This window comes from Corvus hawaiiensis, chromosome 9 (genome assembly GCF_020740725.1).
Source record: "Corvus hawaiiensis isolate bCorHaw1 chromosome 9, bCorHaw1.pri.cur, whole genome shotgun sequence".
Classification (NCBI taxonomy): Eukaryota; Metazoa; Chordata; class Aves; order Passeriformes; family Corvidae; genus Corvus; species Corvus hawaiiensis.
Genome location: NC_063221.1, coordinates 16075205 through 16097915, shown reverse-complemented (window position 1 = coordinate 16097915; position 22711 = coordinate 16075205). Strand labels below are relative to the sequence as shown.

General features: G+C 37.0%; 1 protein-coding gene across 5 annotated transcripts in view; it reads right to left on the bottom strand.

The window, feature by feature from the left end:
* BCAR3 (BCAR3 adaptor protein, NSP family member) overlaps positions 1-22360 on the bottom strand; it is a 93921-nt gene extending 71561 nt beyond the window's left edge. Inside the window, exons 1-2 of one of the 5 annotated variants that reach the window (XM_048313013.1) lie at positions 22226-22360; positions 12958-13125 (exon numbers count right to left, since the gene is read on the bottom strand). The gene's annotated coding sequence lies outside the window, so the exon portion shown is untranslated. Of the gene's footprint in view, positions 1-2664; positions 2756-4466; positions 4560-12957; positions 13232-22225 lie in introns of those variants that run through there. The other 4 variants (XM_048313014.1, XM_048313011.1, XM_048313012.1 and 1 more) reach the window with 4 other exon arrangements.
* Between the last annotated feature and the right edge of the window lie 351 nt (positions 22361-22711).

Genomic DNA, 22711 nt, shown 5'->3' with positions numbered 1-22711 from the left:
TCAATGACCCCAAAAGCTTGCTTCATCTCCACAGAAGCGTTAACATTTTAGTAAGAAAAGTAACCTTCTTCTCTGAGATTTGTTTCTACAGTAATGGTAATTTGCCATAATTTTCATGGCACTTTTTCTAGCCTACTGCATAAAATAAATTTTCCAGTTAAGAATTGGACAAGGTTCTCCTAACCTAATAAAGCTATGGGCTGGTAATGCACTTATTAAAGTCTATCATAAAGCCAAATCCATCGTTTCTGCTAGCAAAAAGGGAAGGGCACCTGCAAGACAGGGCAAGAGACAGAAGCAGCAGAAATATGTGAAAAGCAATCCACCAGCAGAACCAAAGTGTCAGACACTGATCAAACAAATATTGGTACTGTGCACTAGTCAGTCCAGAGAAAGCACTTATTGGGCCAAGGACTGTGGCTAAAAGGAGTTGGAAACTAGAACCAAAAATTCCTTCCTCTCTGTATTCACAGGAACAGAGCTTGGTACCTTGCATGTAAACTGGATGACATCACAAGTAAATATCATCATTCTTTTTCTCAGATAGGAACAACATGGAAAACCTTGACCTTTTGGTTAACTCTGCATGAAAAGCAATGGTAGGTGATAATTACTCATTGTGTAATAATTAGCACAATCAGATTTCAACTCTAGACTTCCATGAAAAGAACATCACAAGGGAAGAACTACCTAAGTAAGAAAATTTCATAGATAGGAATGTGACCTGTGTAGAAACCTTGTGCACAGGGCATCAAGGGTGAAGAGGGAAAAAGAAAGCATAAGAACATAATGTAAAAAAAGGCTTATGTTCTTACAGTTTTGATAGTTTAACAAAATGAAACAAAGAAATAAAAGTGATCAAAGTAGTACCTCTGATAAATCTCTGTTATAATACGTAGAAAACACACAGGAAAATAATGAAAAAATATGTGAGAAAGACAATCTGGCAGAGAAAGTTACCCAGAGGAAGGGGCTGTTATTTCAAGTCAACTCAGGTGTCTTCTTTCCTTCACTGTACACAAAAAAACTTGTGCTGCTGCAAAGCAAGCAATGACAAGGAGGTGCTTAAACAGCAAAAGTGAAAATTTGAGACATTAAGTGTCCAGTCAAATCCTGCTACAGGTTATGGACTCCTCTTCCATCTAGAAAAGAGTCTACATGTAAACATAAACCCTTTAATGTATCCCGGACTGCAAAATAAAACAAATGAGGCACAGACTTCCTTACTTTGGCCAACTGTGTTCTGGGAACAACTACAGTAAAGGGATTGGTAATCCCCTGGGGAGTGGCAGCACTTTAAGTCACTGTGGCTTTTTGATTCAGTGCAAAAATCAAGGCCCTTGAACAGAAGAAATGATAAAGCTGCATGGAAAATTTCAGTTCTGATTTGTGATACCCAAGAGGTTTAAATCCTGGGGTTTAGAACAATCTGAAAGTCTTTTAAGCATACCAAGTTGATGCATTGCTAAACAGTCCCTTTCTCTCTTAATGAAAGGACAGGCTTGAATAAAGTGTCTATGTCTTTATCCCATCGGAGTCTATGCAGAAGCTATATTGCTGAAAAGTGACCAAAACATATTTTACTAGACTCATGTTTCATGATTTGTTGAAAAGAGATGAGTACAGGAAAACAGTAGCAAAAACAAGGCAAAAACTGTGTACCTCCAAACATACCACTATCTTGCAACACTTCATTGGCAAACAGATCAAAACAAGCACTCAAATTCAAGCAGTGACTCTATTACATTGAATTTAAAATACAAATGAAAGTATGTCCCACTGGAACTTCTAAACCACCATATTTTAAAGTCATAATCAGTATTTGCAACATAAGTGTTATATAACATATAAACATAACATAACAAAAAAAGATATTTTTAAAAAATCCTAAGACTGTGTACATATGAGATTTAACTTTTACCCTTCTTTCCTCTTTCTTGGAATTTCTAGGCATTTCATTTCAAGCTTTTCCCCTAACTGTGACTAATAAAACATAATTTAAAACTCTGAAATTCTCAAAGTTTTATGGAAAACTTGAAATTGAAAATTAATTGTAAACTCTAAGAAATGCATTTAATTTATGCCATAATGCAAATGACAAACATAAGTTTGCTTGTAGGATACCATAAGCTGCAAGCTTCTTTTTTTCTTTATATTGCTACCAATTAGCAGTTTGTGTACTACAAGCTAGATAGACATAGGTGAACTTTATAGACTGCTTATAGTTACATTGTGAACAATCACATTTTCATCAAAAGAGTTAAATTAAAGCACAAGTCTGAGAATTTTATAGGGTAAAGATATGATGACAACTCCTCCTAGTGGGAGCACATCTGACACAACAAAATTCAGAAAAATACAGATTTCCTATGTATCATGCTAGGTTTTTGCTGGTACTAGCTAGGTCTGCACTTTTTCTACCCTTTACTGATCTAAACTATTCATCCAACTTTTCAGTACTCTAGAAAAACAGCTATGGGCTTTTAAGGAAGGTGAAAATAATTTCACTTTAAAGCTTGCTGTTACACTGGCAAAACATGGTTTCTACACATAACTGAAAAGCAGGTTTCAAATTAATCGAAAGCAATCTTTTACTGTAGGACTACGTGTCACCACCACCTCTTCAAACAGTGGGTGAGACTGATGTCATGTAAAGTAACTTACATTTATCATGAACAATGAAGCTCTGCTAATTTACTGGTGCTGGGAATGCAGCTCGCCGTGGCTCCTTTTTGTTTCCTCTTTCACTCATACTTTGTTTCAGCTGTGCCAGGAGTGATTTCCATGTGAATGAATCCCTGCATTTATCTGAATAGACTACTCTGTTCAACCAATTCCATCTCCAAGGCTCAGACTGTCACAGACATTACACATGCTGTTCAGCCTGAACCTAGAGGCGTGATTTTACCAGAATAGCTCAGAGCAGACAGAGCTATTAGGAATATGCAGTATCACGTAATATACTGAACAGGCTATCAATACTCTAATTCATTTATTTTAGTCCCTGATTTGCTTCATGTTTCCTTGTTCAAATTGTTTTAAGTCCAAAATATTTTTGGTGAAATTTTGACAAATTGTTGTGAAAGATGTAAGGATACTGGATTTTTTGAAAAGAAACTATTAGCATAAATATTGTTGGCAGTCCAGGCACTGAAGGGATACTTCCAACATGGATTTTTATGTCAATCCAACATTTAGCAAATCTGTTGCAGACTACAGAGAAACAAATACAAAACATTACTCAACTTGTATATGCTGTTCTGGCCAATGTTTGTGTAAAGATAAATAGTCTACAAAGTACCAGGCAGGAGTTAAATACATACTGACTCAGCAACTACACAGCAGATTTTCATGCCAGACATCTCACAAAAAATACCACAGACATCAAGCTACTTTTATGTCAGACTTCAAATCAGGTATTTTCAGTTGGTGGGATTTCAATACTTATTACCAGCAGCTTACAAGAAACAACTAAGACAGTGGTTCATCATTCTTTATGTACTGCTTATGGAAGACAGAGACTAACCACCCTTAATTTATTTTCCTTACATACAGGAGTGCAACTTTATCCATTTCATAACATCAACATATTTTTAATTATTAAGCCAAAGTTCTAAAACAGAAGCAGTTTTTCATACAGTCTTATTCAATGGGGAATATAATGTCACTGATATCCTGGGTAGCAAAAGGATAAATAGGATAAATGAGTTTAAAAGATGGTATATGCAGTTAAAACAAACAAACAAAAAAAACTATTTAAAACAAAGACAACCAAAATTTCTGAAAATTCTTACAGGATGAATTACCAACAGCTTTGGTGACATGCTTATATACTTATATATTTGTATACTTATGTTCTTACAACAGTTGAAAAAGCATACATTTGTCCTAGGAAGAGAATTTTGGTCCAATTCATGCAAATGTTCTTGCATTCACAGGGAATTAAGAAGTGGCACAAAGCTGCTCCACTAGCACAAAGTATTTCAAAGAATTTTGAAAGTGTCACTTTGCTCTTGCAGATTTTAATAATACTTGACCCAGTGTATGGGCAATTCCCTAACTCTCTCTCGATGCCCAGATTAGTTATTGTACATTCTCCTGCCACTGGTCCAAAGTTAAAAAGAATGTACTGTGTATGTTTTTTGATTCCCAGAAATGGCAAATTTTTGTTTGTGCTTAATGCAGGTGATATGACAGCAATAAGGTGATCGAGTATTAATGAATCTAGCATGTCACCAGAAAAGCCTAGTAAAAATCTCCAAATACATTCAGTACAAACAACTTAGCAGATCTTTTGAAGGCTAGAGCTAATTGTAACAATATTTATGTGATCAGACTCAAATAAATAAATAGAACTAAGATCATCAAACACTTAAAAAGAAAGTGTTGATCATACAGTCTATTAAATCTTTCCTCTTTCTGTCTGTCTGTGTGGTCTTTTGTAGCTAGATGGGAGTTCATCCTACCTGCACAAGCAGTGTTAGTTCAATGCTGAAATTGAGCCAGCATACACTGTTGAAAAGACTCCACAGCTGCTTCTCAGCTTGAACAGCCAGAGCCTGTAACGCACCCAGCAGTAACAGACTGTAAATACATATGCCATATAATCAGAAATCTGATTAAAGCTAGCATGCTAAGCTCTCTGTGGGGAGAGAGGATCAAGAAAAAAAATGAGTTTACATCTGTGATTCCCTGCTAAAATTTTACTGTAGACTGATCCAATTTGAACTTTCTAGTCCTGCTCCTTTCAATTCCTCAGCCATATCAACCCAGAAGTTCCTCACCTCCACTGCACCAAGTCTACCATTTGTGTGGTCAGATGCTAAACTGGATCCATGAAATAGTCCTATTTTACTGAAAACACAAGCTTTTGTCCCTGTGGAGTGTGTATTTTTTTTAAATGTGCAGATCCAGGACCATGGTCTGTCTCAAGTTCTTTAACTACTAGCTACTGCAATGGGTTTCTGAAATGTTTTATCATTTAATACATTCCTCTTCAGCTCTTCTGTCCTTCAGAATTGGAAGGAAATAGTAGGACTACCATATTTTTTAATAAGGCTACTCAGAGACACAAAACTTCTGAGCCAAGCTCCATTTTTTTTTTTTAATTTAATATTCTTTTTATTTGTCTTCTGATGTTTTAACCTTTATGGTTAACCTAGGTCTTTCTTTCAAGGTGTTCTACAAATAACGCAACTTTTTAAAAAAGGCTGAGATATTCACATGACTAATTAACTCTAGGATTTGAGTGCTATCTAATCTACCTAAATTGACTTGTGATAAGAATCAAACTGGCGGCAGAAATAACAACAAAATACATCACAGGTGCGTTTGCTAAATTATGGACCAACAGAAACATGTGCTCTCAAGTTGAGCTTCATTCTGCACCTATGTGGCAGTTTTTGCAGTGTAACGAAAGGAAGGACTGTGGTGGCTCTTCTCACATACCCCAGTGCTAAAATCAATCTTCTTCGCTTAAGACACTGATAAAAGTGGTTTGAGCAAACCAAGCTGATTTTGCATTGAAATGGATTAAAACAAAAGTTTTAGTTTGTCTGAGCTTGGTTTCTCCTTTTCTGCAAGAGCTTAGCAGTCCTGAGCCTTTTCACTCTGCAACCTGCCTTTGCTCTTGTGTACACATATTCTTACTGCTTGGCTGCTCTAAACTTCTGAACTGTGTAGTTAACCGGATTTTTCTTCTCCTTCTTGCTCTTTGCCTCTAGCTCCTCCTCATTAATTTGGTACTCCAAGCCACAAAGTCATGCCTAGTACGTTTTCCTACCTGTTTATGCATTCATTTTTGTTGACTTTCATTTTGCAATGAAGTGATAACTATTTAGGGGTTGAGAGCAGAACGTAACATGCCAGTAGATGTAATTCAAAAAGCTGCATAATAAGCAATAAAAAACCCCAACTTTGAAATTAAAACAATTTAGTTGTAAATGCAACACCCTCAGAAAGTAGAATCGCTTGCTGATTTCTTTTGAATTAACTCATAATTAAAAAGGAAAAGAAAAATAGTGCATTTCCTGAACATGATCAATAATCATAAATTCGTTTGGTTGGAAAAGACCTTTAAGATAGTCAAGACTAAATAAACAGGTTTATTAAAATAAACTATTGTATTCAGTGAGAATGAGTCTATAAGGCACTGGGCACAAAGCTGAAACAAATGAAGTTTTAATATAAATTCTGTTTTAATTTCAGATTGATGTTTTCTCTGTTTTCTAAACTGAATGTCCTCGTATACATTGCAGTTAGTGCTAGAACTCACAATACTATGCAACTTACACTGAGACAACTAGCAATAAAAAAAATGTCTGAGTATCATTAAAAGTTGGGCTAAAAATTGTAACACACCAGAAGCTGCTTTATGGAGAGCTCAGCCATAAAGGTCAAGATGGGTCATAGCCTCATAACTTGCCTAGTAAGTCAATCTGTCTGTAAGAGTCAGACAATCCTTTGCTTACCTCTGATCGTATATGCAAAAAGCAGTAACTTGGTTTTTAGTACACCTTTGGACCCAAACAGCGAACGACCTGAAACATTAAAATACTTGGGTTCCAGCTGGAGAAAACACCAGCAGCAAGCCAGAAATTTCTTTGAATCAACTGAGTTTACATGCAAAAATGCTACCAGTCATATTTTTGTAAATGCAGGGCAAGTCTGATAAACAAAGAACTATTTCCTTTTCCTTTGAAGATATGGTATAGACAGTGCCAGAAGTACTAGAGACAGATAAAAAGCACCACAGGTAGATAACACAAAAGACTAAGCCAGTCTAAACTTGCAATGCCAATTCAAATTTGTTCAGAGCATTTTTGATTAATTTTGTGGTAGCAAGCTTAATTCCTTACCGAGTCTGTCTACATACCTGTTTTATTGATATTTCTGCAGATAGCCCAAAGGATTTCTTTCCAGTCCCTTCCTGCTTCCATCCTACTCTGTGATGCAGTGTTACTGCATTCAAGCCATGAACCATCCTTAAATGGAGGCTGGATTCTGTTGATTTCTCAGCCATCACCTCTGAACTTTCCTTACCTGCTGCCTTCTGACAGCATTCCTCATGACAAGCTCCTATTGACACCGTGCTGTGCACTGACCCTCTTCCTCAGTTCTCCAGCCTCACCTCACCATATTCTGTAGCAATCTGTTCCAGGAACAGCACGAGTGCAGAGGCAGGGTAGGACACCTCCAAGTAGAACTTAATTTCTCAAGTGTAACTTAGAGGATCTCAGCTGAGGTTCAGAGAAAAGCTGATTGCTTCAGCCAAGCCCTTAATTTGCAGCAACATCTGAACACCTGTTCAGTGACACAAGTGTATCTTACTGTGTGTTAAAACTCTAATGCACTGCAGCTGAAGTACTGGGCTTCTACCTTCACTATTACTTTGCCTTTGGTTGTGTTGGCTGTAATCTTGCAATTGCCAGATCAACTCATCACAAATTTTACTGTATGTATCACGTACAACCTGAAAGGAGAGCTTCTGTGCTTTTAAGCACTGGAGTTTAACTTATTAAACATTTCCTCTGACATCTGTCTGAAGCTTTATGCATTCACATTAGAAGAGCAAAAGACAAAGCTCAACTCTCTGCAGTGGTAACAGCAGGTCTACTTTGATATATTTCCCTTCATTTAATAATCCACCTATTTCAAAGATATTCTAAGTGTTTACAATACAAAAGTAAATCTGCATGCAAAAATAACACCAACTTGCACATCAGCAGTAGTATTCCACAAAATGGAACTAAACCAGAACCTAGCTCATCTCCTGTCCTGGAGGGCTTGTTCAATAGAAGGCTTTCAAAGCGAGCCTGCATTAGGCTTGCTGCAGGAAGAGGGTCTGTGCTCTGTTGGAGCAGGAGGGTAACCAAGTTTCAAGACTGACAAGATTGCACTGTAAAACCTGCAGTTTATTTACACAAGTACCCATGTTAATTTTAAAAGTCACGCTAACATTAACTGATAAATCTAGAAATTTGATGAAACAAGTGCACCAATCTGTAACACAGTAGTCATTGTACTAAAGTGTATAGTTGAGAGAACAATATCAAAGTCTCTCAAGTACTTTAAGCTACAATATAAAGGACTATTTCCATAAGATACTTAACATTATAAGGAAATTTTCTGCTCTCAGTTCTAATTACATGGCTGGGCATGGGTATACAGAACTTGTACATGGAAAGACAGTGGAACAACTGTCAAGAGCACTGCACTTATGGATGGTCCCCAAACTTCATGAGCAAAGTAATATGATTAATTTCCTAGACCATTTTTGCTAATTCTGATATTTTAAAATTTTATTGCAGTTTTTTTTTGAAGTCATACTCTCTCTTGGTATAACTAAACAACTCTATTTTATCCTCCTCCTCCTATCTTGTCCTTTAAATTTTCACTTTTCCTCTTACAGTTTCATGGACTCCACTTCTAGAGAATCCTGCTAACAGTATTTTCAAAAAGTAAGAAATAAACTCTGTATTAATGAGAGAGACACAGACAGATAAATGTGAGATGCAGTAAAGAGGAAGAAAAGCAGTAGCTAAAACCAGTCAGATGAAAAGACATAAAGAAAATTTTATGCTGGAGTTAGTAGAGAGAGTAAAGAGAATAAAGAACAGGAATCTAGCCCTGACCAGAACAAATCACTGAAAACCTGCAGCAAAACATGATTAGAGAAAAAGCTGACATGTGGGAACGACTAAAATTTTCATTGTTTTTATTTTCCCTACAGTTACATGAGCAATAGTGCAGTTTCACTAGTCTGGAAGAGTCTGTAAACATGTTAATAGCTCTAGAAGTAGATCAAGACTTGCCTAGATAATAGGTTTCTATTTTTTAAATACATAATTTTTCTCCCCATTAATAAAAAAAAATTCCATAGTTGAGTTGCATCAGTTGGTATGTTGTCTTCTGACTGAATTCCTGTAAAGTGATGCTGTCCTCAAGGCATTTTTTAAAATAGCTTTATTTTGGCAAGTCTTAAGGGAAAGTTATCAGCAGAGGCATGCAATTAAAAAAAAAATTTGTTCATATTCTGAGTAGTTGTGATGTAGGGTAAGAAAAAACCAGTAATATTAGGGAATTGTAATGAAAAAAATCCCAAATTACCTTATAGTAAGTAATAATTTCCTTGACTTGGAAATCAAGACATATATTCAATAATAGTATTTTTCCTCTTAAATGGTACCTGCCTGCATACAAAGGGAGTATTTTTTTTGTAAAAACAAAACTAAACAAAAAACAGCCCACCCCCCCAATAAACTCAACCAAAACAATCCACAGTGCTTTTCAGTCTATTACAGCTTTTATGTCAGTGTTATGACAAGGTATCATATAGCCCTAATTTCAACTGTTTGAGACAAGGACAATACAAAAAGAAACAAACCAAACTGAAAAAAGAAAGTGTATGGAGGAAGTGAAATAAAATTACTCAGAGGTATTTTTTCTCATTCTAAGATATAAAATGTTTATGTTGGAGAGCTTCAAAAGCACAAGCATATGATATCCTGTAAATCTTAGCTACTCTTCAAAACCATCACTAGGCTCTATAGCTGAGAAAATAGTTATGCAACAGGGAACTGCTATAGCAAGCTTATTGATGGGGGGATTAGAGTTGAAAGTGAGAGCACTAGACATTCTTTTCCAGCAACATAGTTCAAATCCCAAGTGAGACAGTAGGATAAATGAGCCAGAGGGCCTCCATTCATTCTCCAGCAAACAACACACCACAAAAGATCCATACATTGTGCCAGGAAAATAATCAGCAAGAATGAGAAGCCTTGGAAACAGAAATTCTTGACTTAGAGTTTGGTTGAAGGTCACTGCTCTAACACTGCACAGTTCATGTGTTGGTATTTGATATATTGATATGTAAAGGAATTTCTGAGTTGTTTATGCTCTTGCAAATGATCCAAAGATGGAGAAAAATATTAATCTTTTCAACTTCATAAGTTGGTGGAAGGGGACTAAAAGAAATGCTTCACATTATTGAAGGAGCTACTAAAACTATATAGACAAATCATTTTGTAATTTCTGTATAAAGGAAAACAGAGTCAGATTTAAAGTTTTCAGTTTCTACACCAGAACTTCACTATAAATTAATAAGCCTACATCCAATTTGCTTGTTAAGATCCTGTTTAATGGTTTCAGAAAATTCCTGTTAGCTAATTAAACATGATGAACTGACGTTTACTGATTAGCTAACCCCCCGACTTCAAAACAAACCTATGCTACATTGATTTTTTTATTATTCCATGATGCTTGAATCAAATGAGATTAGACACAGTTAAGAAAGCAGCACTAATCTGAAGACACTACTCCATCAAATAAAGTGACAGGCCTTTTATTAAGAATATACAGAAAAGACTCCAACAGTGACTAGATTATTTTCCTTTATTTCAGAAACCTTTTTATATGACAAAAAGGGTACTTAGCCTGGCATCTAATTATAATTCAAATCATATAATCCACTGCAAAGCATTACGCAATCCTTGCACAATTTGGAAGTGCCCTTTACTGCAGGAACCAATAATGCACCGAGATGTGTAACTTCAATGCAACAAATCAGATCTGTGAGTGTTCAAACATTGGCACTGGCGATTGTGATCAGCTGCTGGGACACAGAGAAAACGTTATGGACATGAAATTAATGGTTGTTTTCAAGAAGTTTAGGCTTAGCAGTCTAAACTGTTGGAACTCAGTTTATTACTGCGTGTGACCAAAGAGGAAGACACAAAGAAGCATTTGCTCTTTTATGACTACTTGACTGAATGCACACAGCAGACATTCACTAATCTGGTCCACCATTACCATGATTGTAAACTGCTGAATGATTTTCCTGGACTCCAATCTGACACATACTGTCTGAGAGTATTCTTTAGCCAGATACATGTATCTTTCTTTAGCTGGTTGATGAACTAAACCCAATTCTAGAAATACAGTGTGGTGATTCAGCAGTAGGGACTGAAAGGCATGGCATGCTTTATGTTTTGAAAGCAAAACCCACTGAAAATTATGTAATTAAGAGTATCTTATAATTTTGTCATCCAAACAACAAAGGCACAACATCTCATTTGTTGAAATCAAATTTCTACACTCATGAGGTGCAACTGCCTCTCTCAATAGTACTTGCTCTTTGGTTCCTCCTGTGTTGCAGCACACTGACTGCAAGACTTTGAGGAAATGAGCTTGAAGAGTAGGACACATGTGGATCCTAAAAGCTTCAGCCCAGACAAAAACATCACATAAATATGGGAATGGTTAAATTAATTGCACCATGAGGGTTTTGCCATGAATGATTAATGCATTTCAAAGTTCTTACTATCTTCTTCCTTTGCTGATAGCGTGGCACATAGAAATAGAAACCAGTCTCTGACCCCTGCACACAGAACTAAAGCCAGCATAAGCAAGACAAGGACATGATACAGATTGTATAAATTGCTGTTGTAGCTAAGTTTATTTGCATACTGAAAAATCTCTTTGATGGTGCCTGCTGCTGGTGAGAAAAATGCGTTGGTGTCATTATAAGAACACCTAGAAAGAACGGTATTTTGATATTACAGTATCACAGAGGTGAATATGCAAACAAGAAAAGGCTAGGAGAGATCAAAAGAACCATGTTTAGAAAAAGTATATTCTGCATATAACACTATTTCACTAGCATTTCGGCACCCTCTTGTGTTGACTGGTGCTCAGAGTTAAAGTTCTGTGAAAAAATCCACTCTAGCATTAGTAACATAACTAACTGTGAAGACAATCCTGATGTACATAAACAAAGAATCTTTCTATTCTAAAGCACAAAATTGGTCTTTTAAAGCCAAGAAATATGCAGAAGCACAAGAACCCAATCCATGCAATTCAACAGCAAGAAACTTCTGTCTAGAATGTCTAGAAAACCCTTGTGGTTTTGATAATTTGGTGAAAGAGTTACTTCTTAAGTATCTCTTTAAATCATTTATCCTTAAAAGGGTCTTTGTTTTCAGTTATGTATTATCCTAAAATTAATTTTAACTACTGTAACATTAAAATGAAAACCTCCTTTTACTATAGCTCACTGTATCATCCCTCACAAAGAAGTTGGTGCTTGTGCCATGACTGCAACATTTTTCCAGGAGCCGAAACAAGTATAGTCATGTGAAATGAGCTCTGAGCAGCGCTGCTGTAAAGGAGGAAAGCAGACATTACACCGACTGGGTATTACAGCTGCTGTTTTCCTCAGCCTTTTCTGCCATCCTCCTACAGTATTAGATCAGACATTTACATGCAAACTTGTCTATGTAGCACATTTCAAACCTTTTTAATCCGTTTCTCTCTCTCTCAGCAATGATTCCATCTTTTTATTTCACATAAACCATTAATTACAAAACAAAAATGTATCTAATATATTTCTGTATTTTTCCTCAGGATTCTCCCTTATTTTTTCAAAGTCAGCTGAAAAGATATGTTAAAATCAGATTAATTTTATCTTCCAAATAATTTAGATCGATAAATTCATATCTCTGAAAAAATAAAATTGCCTTGAACGTAATGCAACATGAGAAGAAAGTTTCCTTGTATTACTTGCAAATAGTTGACACATACAATTGTTATCAAAAATATAGACCATGTAAAATCTTATAAACACTTCTCTCTCAAAGTATTACAATATTACAAAAAAAAATTTAATCTAATTCTCTTTGGATTTGACAATATCCCTTGCTATTTTATATTCAGATTTATTTTAAAATAATATTTTAAAAAGAGTTATCTATCTCAGAATTTTAAAAATCACTACTAGCATACTGAGAAATAGCTGCCACAATTAAGATCCAAGAGTAAAATCTTTCCAGATTTTAAACCCACAAAAAGTTGGTTTGGAAACATCTGCTAACACACGTAATTATTTGTTACTAACCACCAAGCCCTGTTTCTAACTGTAAGACTGTACAGATTAATAAATAGACATACAAGAGTTCTTACCATAGCAGGAGACTATCATGGTCTACTGTGTGCTCTTAAAATGCAAAACCTTGACAAAAGACACACCTTGAGAAGTCCCGTGCCCAATCAGCAGTCAGACCTGCCCAGGAGACAGCAGCTGATGAATCACAGTGACGATAATTGAGCAGTGAGGTTGGATACTTCTCCCTGTAAATCAAGAAGTTGAATGCTGTGTTGAGTAAACCTTTTCACACCTTAATTTTAATTATTATTTTTACTTTTCTGCTAGGTGAAAAATGTGCCGTCTATTTGCTAATGAGCCGTTAGGAAATAAAGAAGTTCCTACTTTCAGCTGAGAGTTTTGCAGGCTACTTCTTAAAAATATTTCTTACTAAAAAATTATTTTTAAAAAGTTTACATATAAACTGGAAGAAAGAAGAAAAACCAACATCCCTCCCCCCCGCCCCCAAATTAATTCATTTATGTCCATGTAAAACTATGCACAAGCTCAAAACACCCTCCACCAGTCCAGAGTTCAATAGACTAACAGGGAGAGGTAAACTTATCTATTCCAGGCATCACATTTATAATAATAATAATAATTTATTATTATTATTATTAATTTTTTCTTTATTACTGATGATGATGATATTGTCATGGAAGTTACTTAAAAGTTCCAGTCAGGATCACTCCCCACTCACACAGGCTGTATATCTGCCCTGAAAACATTGATGTTCTCAAAACCTGGATGTATAACTGCATCACTTTGCTGCACTTTATCCAAGGGATTTCTCCTCACAGGTGTACTGATGCGGGGCAGAAGATCCCTTTATCCCATTGAGGAATCAGTGGTGGCCCTACGAGGCCCAGGCCGGTGCTGTGCTGATGCAGAGCGTGGCGGTCAGGCCCGGGCTGTGCAGCACACTCTCCATGGCTGCAGGACACAGCCAGCTGGAGGAGAGGAGTCCACAGGTAGCTCTCACTCCACGTCACTCATTACATTGACTGTGTGTCCTTGTCTTTATCTAAAAATGCAACAAACAGTTCTGAAGTGAACTGGCTTTCTGTTTGACAGTAGACATGAGAAATAGAATTGTTTTAAGAAAATCCTGTAAGAGCTCAAAAGACCAAACTCTCAGATGCCTTTTCCCTGGACAGGATCTGCCCAGTGTGCTGAGCTCTAATTTGAGACCTGTTCAATACTACACAACTCAGCATCTGGAAGGAAATAAAACTACCTACACCATCCTTTTCTTTTACACTGTTAGCCACAACAAATGGTCTTTTAAGCAATACTTTATAGTCTGTCTTCCTTACTGGGACCATAACAAACCAGTATCTCCTGATGCCAATCAACAGGTCACTAAATTGCTTTTAGATATAATCCAAAGGAAAAGAGGTATCACATCAGGAGTGTTAAAATCCATGAACTGAAAAGGAATGATTCTGCCATTTATGTAAGTATATTAAACTATATATGGCTTGCATGTGTAAATTCCCAGAACGGATGTGTGTCACACAAGCTTTGCCAGCACAGAGATAGAAAAACAATCTGAATTTCTCATTTTATTAAGAAGGAAAGTAACACATTTTGGGGACTGATTTCATCATGTTCTACCACGGATTAGCTGCACACTCACTCTAAACCCATTCTGCACTGCAGGAGTGAAGACCCTGAAAACACAGCCTCTATCCAAAGCCAACCCCTTACCAAAGTTTTATTAGCACCATCAACATTATTCTCATTCTCCATACTCCAGGTCTTTACGTTTCCCCTTTGCCCCTTCTTTTTTCCACTTACACTCGCAGATTTTCTAAGGATTCTAAAGTAACTTCTCTACCAGATTCCATTATTCCACTTTAACTCAGTGTGAAAGTTACTTGTCCAGCTTGCCTAGAGACACAATTTCTCACACTTTCACCAAATGCTATTTCACTCTTTCTCATTCTTATAAGTAACAAAAAACATACAACTAATCTCTAGTAGATACTTGCTTTGCTGTCAAACAAGATGCAAATTTTTCAGCCAAAAAGCACAAGGCCTCTATGTAACTAATACCAATTACATAGCAATTAATACCAAATACAAAAAGTGCTCCCTTCCAAACTACCTGTGAATAGGACTAGTCCTTGGAGGTAAATTAAAAAGCCATATTCCCCTTTTTAGACACACAAAGAAATACCTTGTCATCACAGCACTAACAAAAGCAAGTGATAATTTTGTAGCAAGTTTATGGAATAAAGGCCACTTGTATTGAAACCTGATTGAAATGTCCCTGACCCTCTGTCTGGGTGTAAATATCTACCCTAATCTCTGTAATTTTGGGTGGGAGCTGTGGTGGCATTTTTTTTGGCTCTTTCATACTATTTTCCTAGATTCCAAACCCAAGTGATTGCAAACTCAGATACTTATAAAATTAACTACAGTCATATATTGCAATAACAACAACGTCAACATTATCTCCATGGAGGATGTGGCAAAAAATAAGGGGTCTTATCAGTGATTCCTTATGATTTCCAGATATCACTGACTGTGGAAGCTGCTTGTTTCACTTTGCTGCAGAAATGACTGGTATTTATTACTAATTTGAATAAACCAAGATACACCTCTATAAAAGTATATCACAATTCTGAACACAGGAAACTAATTTTTTGTGTTGTTAAGTCAATCCTTACTGCCTGCCAGCAGTTTGGAAATAAAAGTAAATGCCCTACAAGAACAAAGGACATTCTTTTACCTCAATGCTAGAATTGAAGAAAATTCACTGCTGATTTAGAGGGGCAGAGCTAACTCTGCACATGCATCACAAAGAAGCCTTTGTGTCTGCTCTGTCTGCACAGAAGACCCTTTGATGTGCAGCTTTTTGTTTCTTCATACTGTAACTTCTGCGGGGTGATAAGTTGCATTAACTTCAATGACTGGTTTTATGAGACAAAAATTGGAAGGAAGAATATGGAGCAAAGACTATGCAAGGATTAGCTATAAAAATCACTTGCTAGTTCAATGTGCTTCCACTATGGCTGTTAAAAAATGAAAAAGTTGTACTGATAGATTACAAAAGTGCAGAATCCAAGTTTGGTGTTCTGTTTTTGAACTAAGTGCGAGATTGCAACATGGTGTTCACTTACACAATATCTAAATTACTTCCAAAACAAATTTACTGTATTTACAGATACAAAGCATATATTTTCCTACATTTGTCAGTCTTGAAGCACTGATCAAACTAATATTCTATATTAGAGTATATCAGTATAAGATGCAGCTGCTTATTTACATAGTTATTTCAATAAAGATTCCCAAGAGTAAATTTTAATGTACTCGGTGTATGAACTTTGCTGTTTTCACTTTCCTTACATACATCTGTTATCTTCAACACATGGTAAATTAAGTCTTAATACGAATTAACCAGATTTTAACTTGGCCAGTACAAGATGGTAAATCTGGGTGAAATAATGAGCATAATCTATTGCAACTAACAATAAATTTGGCAGATCTACAGTTCTGAAAATAATGGTCTAACTGCATTATATAATCACATTAATTATACAATTTTATAGATGGAAAATAAGAATAAGAAGATTGGAGTAAAACTCCAGGTAGTGAAGTCAGAGCTGACCTGGCTCTGCTAGAGACTGGCAGACATATTTGACCAAGTCACTTAACCATGAGTCAGTCTACCTACAACTGGAATAACCAGTTGATATCATCAAATTGAATTTTAAAAGGTTAGAAATTACTTAGAAAGTAATAACTAAAGTATACATTTCAGGTAATTGTTATGCTATTTCTAATGACAGCTTAGGTTTCCAACTGTGCACAAACATCAAATTCCTTCTGGTTTTTTTCCATGCTGCAAGCATTTACGTACTGGCATTTAGGACAGGGCCCCAGCTCCGCTGCTTTCACACAGGAAGAGTGAGATCCTCCCTTATCTTAAGGACATCTCTTCACTGACCCTGCATTGTCACTTCTCTTTAGATTACAATAACCCTTCCTCAGGATGTCTTCTTTCCTATCCAAACCTCTTCTGCTCACTGAAAGGACCTAGGCCCTTGTAACCTTCACCCCTCAGTCCCACAGCTTCACTGTCCATCCTGATATGTCCTTGGTGCCCACGCAGACGCTCAGCAAGGAGCAGAAGTCTAAGGACCTGACAAGCCTTGACAGTCTCTCTGCAGTATCCTGGATCCTGGCACTCAGCAAACATCCCAAAACATCACACCACGGTAGCAGATAAATGTTTCCATTCACTACAGATGGGAATCTCCAATGCCTATCAGCTGTCTTTTACTCTTCTTGTTGATGTTTGGCTGAGGTTCAGCTGGCTCTGATGCCTCCCCCAATGGTCCTTGCTCATCCTCATCTTTTCCCAGGGCACCACATTTGTTATGTGATTGCACTTCTGCAGGCAGAGAAGAAGCCTTCTCTTCTTTTGCCAAAAGTAACAATGCTCTCCATCTGATTTCTCTTGATCTCTTCTCTTTTCCTGATAGTACAAAGCCTGCTGACCTCCTGCCACAGCTCTTTCCCCTCAGTTAGCTCCTTAGCTCCTGTGCATCTCTGATCTACATGCTAGTAGCAATTATATCAGAAAAAAGCCCCGAGGTCTTCTCTTACTATAAAAATAATTTCAGATTTCTACCTGTGTATAAGAGAATGCTCATTTTCACAAGAAGTAACTCTGATGTTTCTGTTACTTGTGAAATTGGAAAAGATTTATTTCCCTTTTGGCAGATAGCATGTAGGGATACAAGAGGCCTAAGACAGCAGTGATGTCCTGTTAGTGACATCTTTTTGTTCAAAGGAGACAGAGAATCCACAGGTAACTCCTTTGAAGTACAGGTGCTTGGTGACCTTCCCTGTCCACTGTGTGTGTGAACCAAGAGCTGCTGAGCATCTTCTCTGCACAACTGTGCCTGTGCAGGGTCTGGTGCTCAGTCACACTTCCTTCACACCTGGAGTAAAAGAATAGGAGTAAAAGAGTGAGAAGGGTGAAAAATGTGCTTGAACAATTAAAAGGCTATGGATACTGATCAAAGAGTTGTCAATTCCATAGAAATATTATGGAGCTAAAATCCTCCAGAACAAAGAGCTGGATATCACCCTCACTTTACCTACAAGAAAATGTGAATGGCTTGCATTGGCCATGCTGCAGGGCCAAGACACATCCAGGGTTAGAATTTGGGAATTCTGCCATCCGGTCCATAACCTCATATTGCACAATAACCTTAGCTACAAAAATCAATAAATTCTGATCCAGTTCCATTAAGTGAATATCCAAGTAGATAAAGCAAATTTACAATTAAACCTTTAAAATACAATCCGCGTTTACTGGTTTGAAAGTCCACAGAGGGGTAAGTCTGCTGAAAATTTCCAGTACAGTAAAATCAACATACATTTGAAACAGATTTAGTAAAAACTTGTTGGGGGAAGGAGAAGAGTGTATTTATAATTCAGGGGTAGATTCTCAGCCTGTGCAATATTATTAATTACAAGAGGGACAAAAGGACACTATTTTAAAATAGAACTGTTTCCGTGATTACATCAGTCAGTATTAGATGGAATACTGAGTCAGTTATATGTATTCATAACTGAGCAATATTTAATCAAGAATGAAAGCTTTTCATCCCTTTAGAACATGCCTGGCAAGATCCTTCCAGGAATGGCACTGACTACACACATCCAACCTTAGGCACACATCTAGTATCCAGTGATGATCCAAGCAGTGATAGGACACTGGGACCCCACAATACCTTTTAGCTGCCAGGAAAAATAGTCCAGATTGTACTAATGCCACACTGTGGGACATTTAAAAAGAGCAGTGAACCCCATGATACTAACATCCCTCATCAAAGAGACAGGAGTCTGCAGCCATTTCTCTTTCTATCCCAATCAGAAAAGATATCATTCAATACAGAGTAAAAGCTATTTTTCCTCTAAAAGAAAGGTATTGTCAACACTTAAGGCCCAGATTTATTAACCAGGGGCATCTTCAAAAGAAAGGCTGACAAAAATTACCAGTTTTCTCTGTTAACATGAGCATCATGCCAACTCTGTCCATTACAGAAAGCGAAGCACTCCAGGCCAAATAATATTCTTACTAACATTGATATAACCTTGAAAAAACTCCCCTGCTTGGTTTTGTTCAGATTCAGAATGACTCAAAAGAGAAGTTAACCCAGTGTTTTCACATACAAAACATTCCTGCACTGAACCAGATGACTGCACTGCACCACTGGTTAAACACCACACATCGTTCCCAGAGCACATGGACGAGGACAGAAATGAAAACAGTGCAGGAGAAGGTAAGCGGGCTTTAATTGTTTCAGGTTCATTACCTTCTAATTGTACATTCAAATTCTGTTTTTTAACCTGCATACTTGATGATGAGCAAAATTAATATATTAATAATCTCAAAGTATTGTACCTTAGTATGTATGCTAGAGAAACATTCCTACTCCTCTCCATTATTTTGGAAGTCGTGCGCCCAAATCTGTATACTTGCTGTTGGGCTTCTGTGAAAAACATGCTCTGCTGCAGAGGCAGCACAAATCAGTGTCTCAAGATAACTTGGACAATACGACTGTTTCATTCTCACAAAATGAAGAACTAAGTAAGGGAGCTGAGGAAGCAACTGAGTAAGCAGGGAACAGGAGAACTCTGTCACCCAGGAGAGTTTAGTGACCCTTTTCACAGGAGAAGGGAAACTTGGTGAAAAGGAGCTGAGTCATCTGTGTAGGTTCTGTTACCTTTTGCCATTCACTTTTGAGAAATGTGAAGTGACAAGCAAAATAGATTATAATAAGGAGTTTCCAGAGGAAGTTTAATCTCAAATTTTTTAAGTTACCTTGCAGGTGACTGGCTTGCATAACACCACATGGAATAAGAACACAACTGCTGTCCATATTTGACAGAAAGGAAAAAGCATCAGACTGCCCACAGTCAGCCAGCGCAGTAGTTTCACAGCTGGAATAAAAATCCAGATGTTCAGGATTAAATCACTAGGCCACAGATACGCTTCTTCTCCTGAACTCCACAAGAGGAGCTGAGTTACAGTGTCACCTGCAAAGCTGCAAAGGAACAACTGGACTGTAAATATTCAGTGGCCTAGTGTTAATTTAAATAAATAAAAGCCCCAACGGTTACACTAGATTTCAAAATGTAAGACAAGAACAAAATTTTGCACTGTCAACTTTGTCTTTGATAATTATTAACTCAAGGATGTAGTCTTTAAGACTGCTTTGGCACTTAGGGTAAAGCGATGTGTATTCCCCATAAATCTGAAAATTGAGACAAAAATTTCTTATCACTTTGCTCAGAAAATTATAAATAACATAAAAAGAGACTAGATAAAATTTCATAATACCAAAGAAACTTTTTTTACAAATACCCTAACATGAATAAGAACAAATGCTCACAGAAAAATAAAGTGAATGAAAACATGTATAGGATTTTTTTAGAAAAAAGGAAAGAAAAAAAATAGAAAAGAAAAAGAACAACAACAACAAAAAAAGAGTGGAACCACTCAAAATGGAAATGGAGAACTGCAGCATAAACAGAAATCCTAACACAAGGAAGTCAAAGATCAAGGGTAGGTGTAGTTAAGAAAATTAATTCGAAATGCATTACAGAGGAATACTTAGCACAGAATACAACTTGAGGAAAGTAGGCAAAAGGACACTGAAAACAGCTGCATGAGAAACTGAGAAATGAGAAACGTGAGCTTATTACCAAACCTGAAATGCTAATAAAAAGCCTAGGAACACATTTTCAGAAGACATACAATATAGACAGGCTCTCCTTTGGCAGCAGAAATGCACAAAAATTATGCTTCTGAAATACAGAGGCATACAAAATGAGGGAAATGCAGAACTATAATGCACCACTGAAAAGATATTCCTAGCTAACTCTCACTGTGTTAAGCTTTAGAACATGAACAAACTTCCAAGCAGAGGAGGCCCACCAAGCAAGCAAATAACTCTGCTAAGCAAAGTCACAGGGAGAAAAAAGCATAAAATTTTAAAAATATTATTTAAAAAATCATTATTTTTAAGAAAAACAAAACAGGGGGCTTTTTAAGAATAGAATTTCTAAATATAGTGAAAGGCATCACTTTGGATATTTTTGAAGGGTGTTTGACACAAATCTTTTGCATTTCTGAAAAAAAACTAAACCAAACCAACAGATCAAATTAACAACAGGAAACATTGAAATTGTCTTGAAACAGACTTCCATCTCTCTGTAAGTTGGATGTTCTCCACTTTTGGCAGGAGGCACTAGCTGGGACTTCTCCAAATGCCCTGTTGCAGTGCTCTGAGAGATGCTATATGACTGCTTAGGTTTGGCACTCAAAGTAAATGGCTTTGTAGCACCTGATCTGTTAATAGAACTACACAATTAACATTACAATCCCCTGTAAAGATGATTTGGCGTAAGTGATCATGTCTCCCCAACTCCTCAAAGGCACTGCCCTTGGGCATCTCTCCTGTCTACCCAAACAAACTCGAGAGGACAGAACATGCATTAGTCCAACAACGACCATAAACAAGAGAATTGGAAGAGGTTCTTAACAGCTTCCTGCTTGCTGGCAGCCTGGCAAACAAATTCTCCAATACCCTGATAGTCACATGGCAATTACAGCCTTCACTGAGGAAAAGGCAGAGATGCAGAAGCATCTACCATGTGAAGCATTTATCTTCATGTTAACAAATAGATGGAAAAAAATTAATCAAATTGTAAATTACCAAAAGAAACCCTCCCTGAAAGAGTTCTTTCTAGTATCCTCAAACCTTGTGCATCCCAGCACTTTTTCCTGACAGATTGAAGAATGCTTTCTCTTGCTGCACTACACAGGTGAATCATTAGAGCAATAGCGTTGTAGTAATCCCCCCTGAAATGTACAGATTTTGTAAGGGTCCTGTTTAGGTAATTAATGCATGACAGCTTTCTTTGACCTCTTGCTTTCAACATGTGCATTAATTACACTTGTTCTTAAAGAAAGGTGATGGTACTCCCAACAAACATCTCTGGCAGCCCTGCAAATATGGAAATTGCCATTTTAATAAATTTTTAAGCTCAAGTCTTACCAAAAGATAATGGATTACCAATGGATATACAGTACATAGCACTACAGTACATTAACAGGAGTTAATGTTGAAACCCATGTTGTAAAAAGTCTCTCAAATATCACTTCAATTTCATAAATAACGTCTAGATTTTTTTTAATCAATAGAAGACTTCTATATGATGATTATATTTTTGGCCTGCCATTGATACACTTCCTGTCTTGTACCAAGATATTCCTACCTCAGTTTCTCCTCCTGTTAAAAATTAGTAAAAAGGCACCTCGTTGAGCTCAGCAAAATTTCTCTGAGTGCCAGTAACTAAAACCAGCACAACTCTATTCCAAGTAACTTCTGCTCCTTGAAAAAGAACATAAAGTTGAAGAGGAGCTAAAATGAAAGCCAGCTTGCAACAGAAGTGGACTTTAGACAGTCCCAGAAGAGGGAAAGTCCAAAGGACTGATCCGGGTCCAGGCGCCAGCAAAGGTTAATCAGATCTGTCGTTTTTGCCTATGACCACATTTTGCAAGTTCGTGACCCGTGAGCTGCCCTGTTTCTCATGCAGTAGCTCCATCTGCTGTCCAAACGCAAAGGTGGACTTTGCACCGGGACTACATTTACAGAGTAAAAAAGCAAAATTACTTGAATATTTTGAAACATTTCTGGAAAAATTCCAAACGTTTCCCCAGTCAGTCTTCCTGCAGGAATGGAACCAGCAGATGGCTTATCT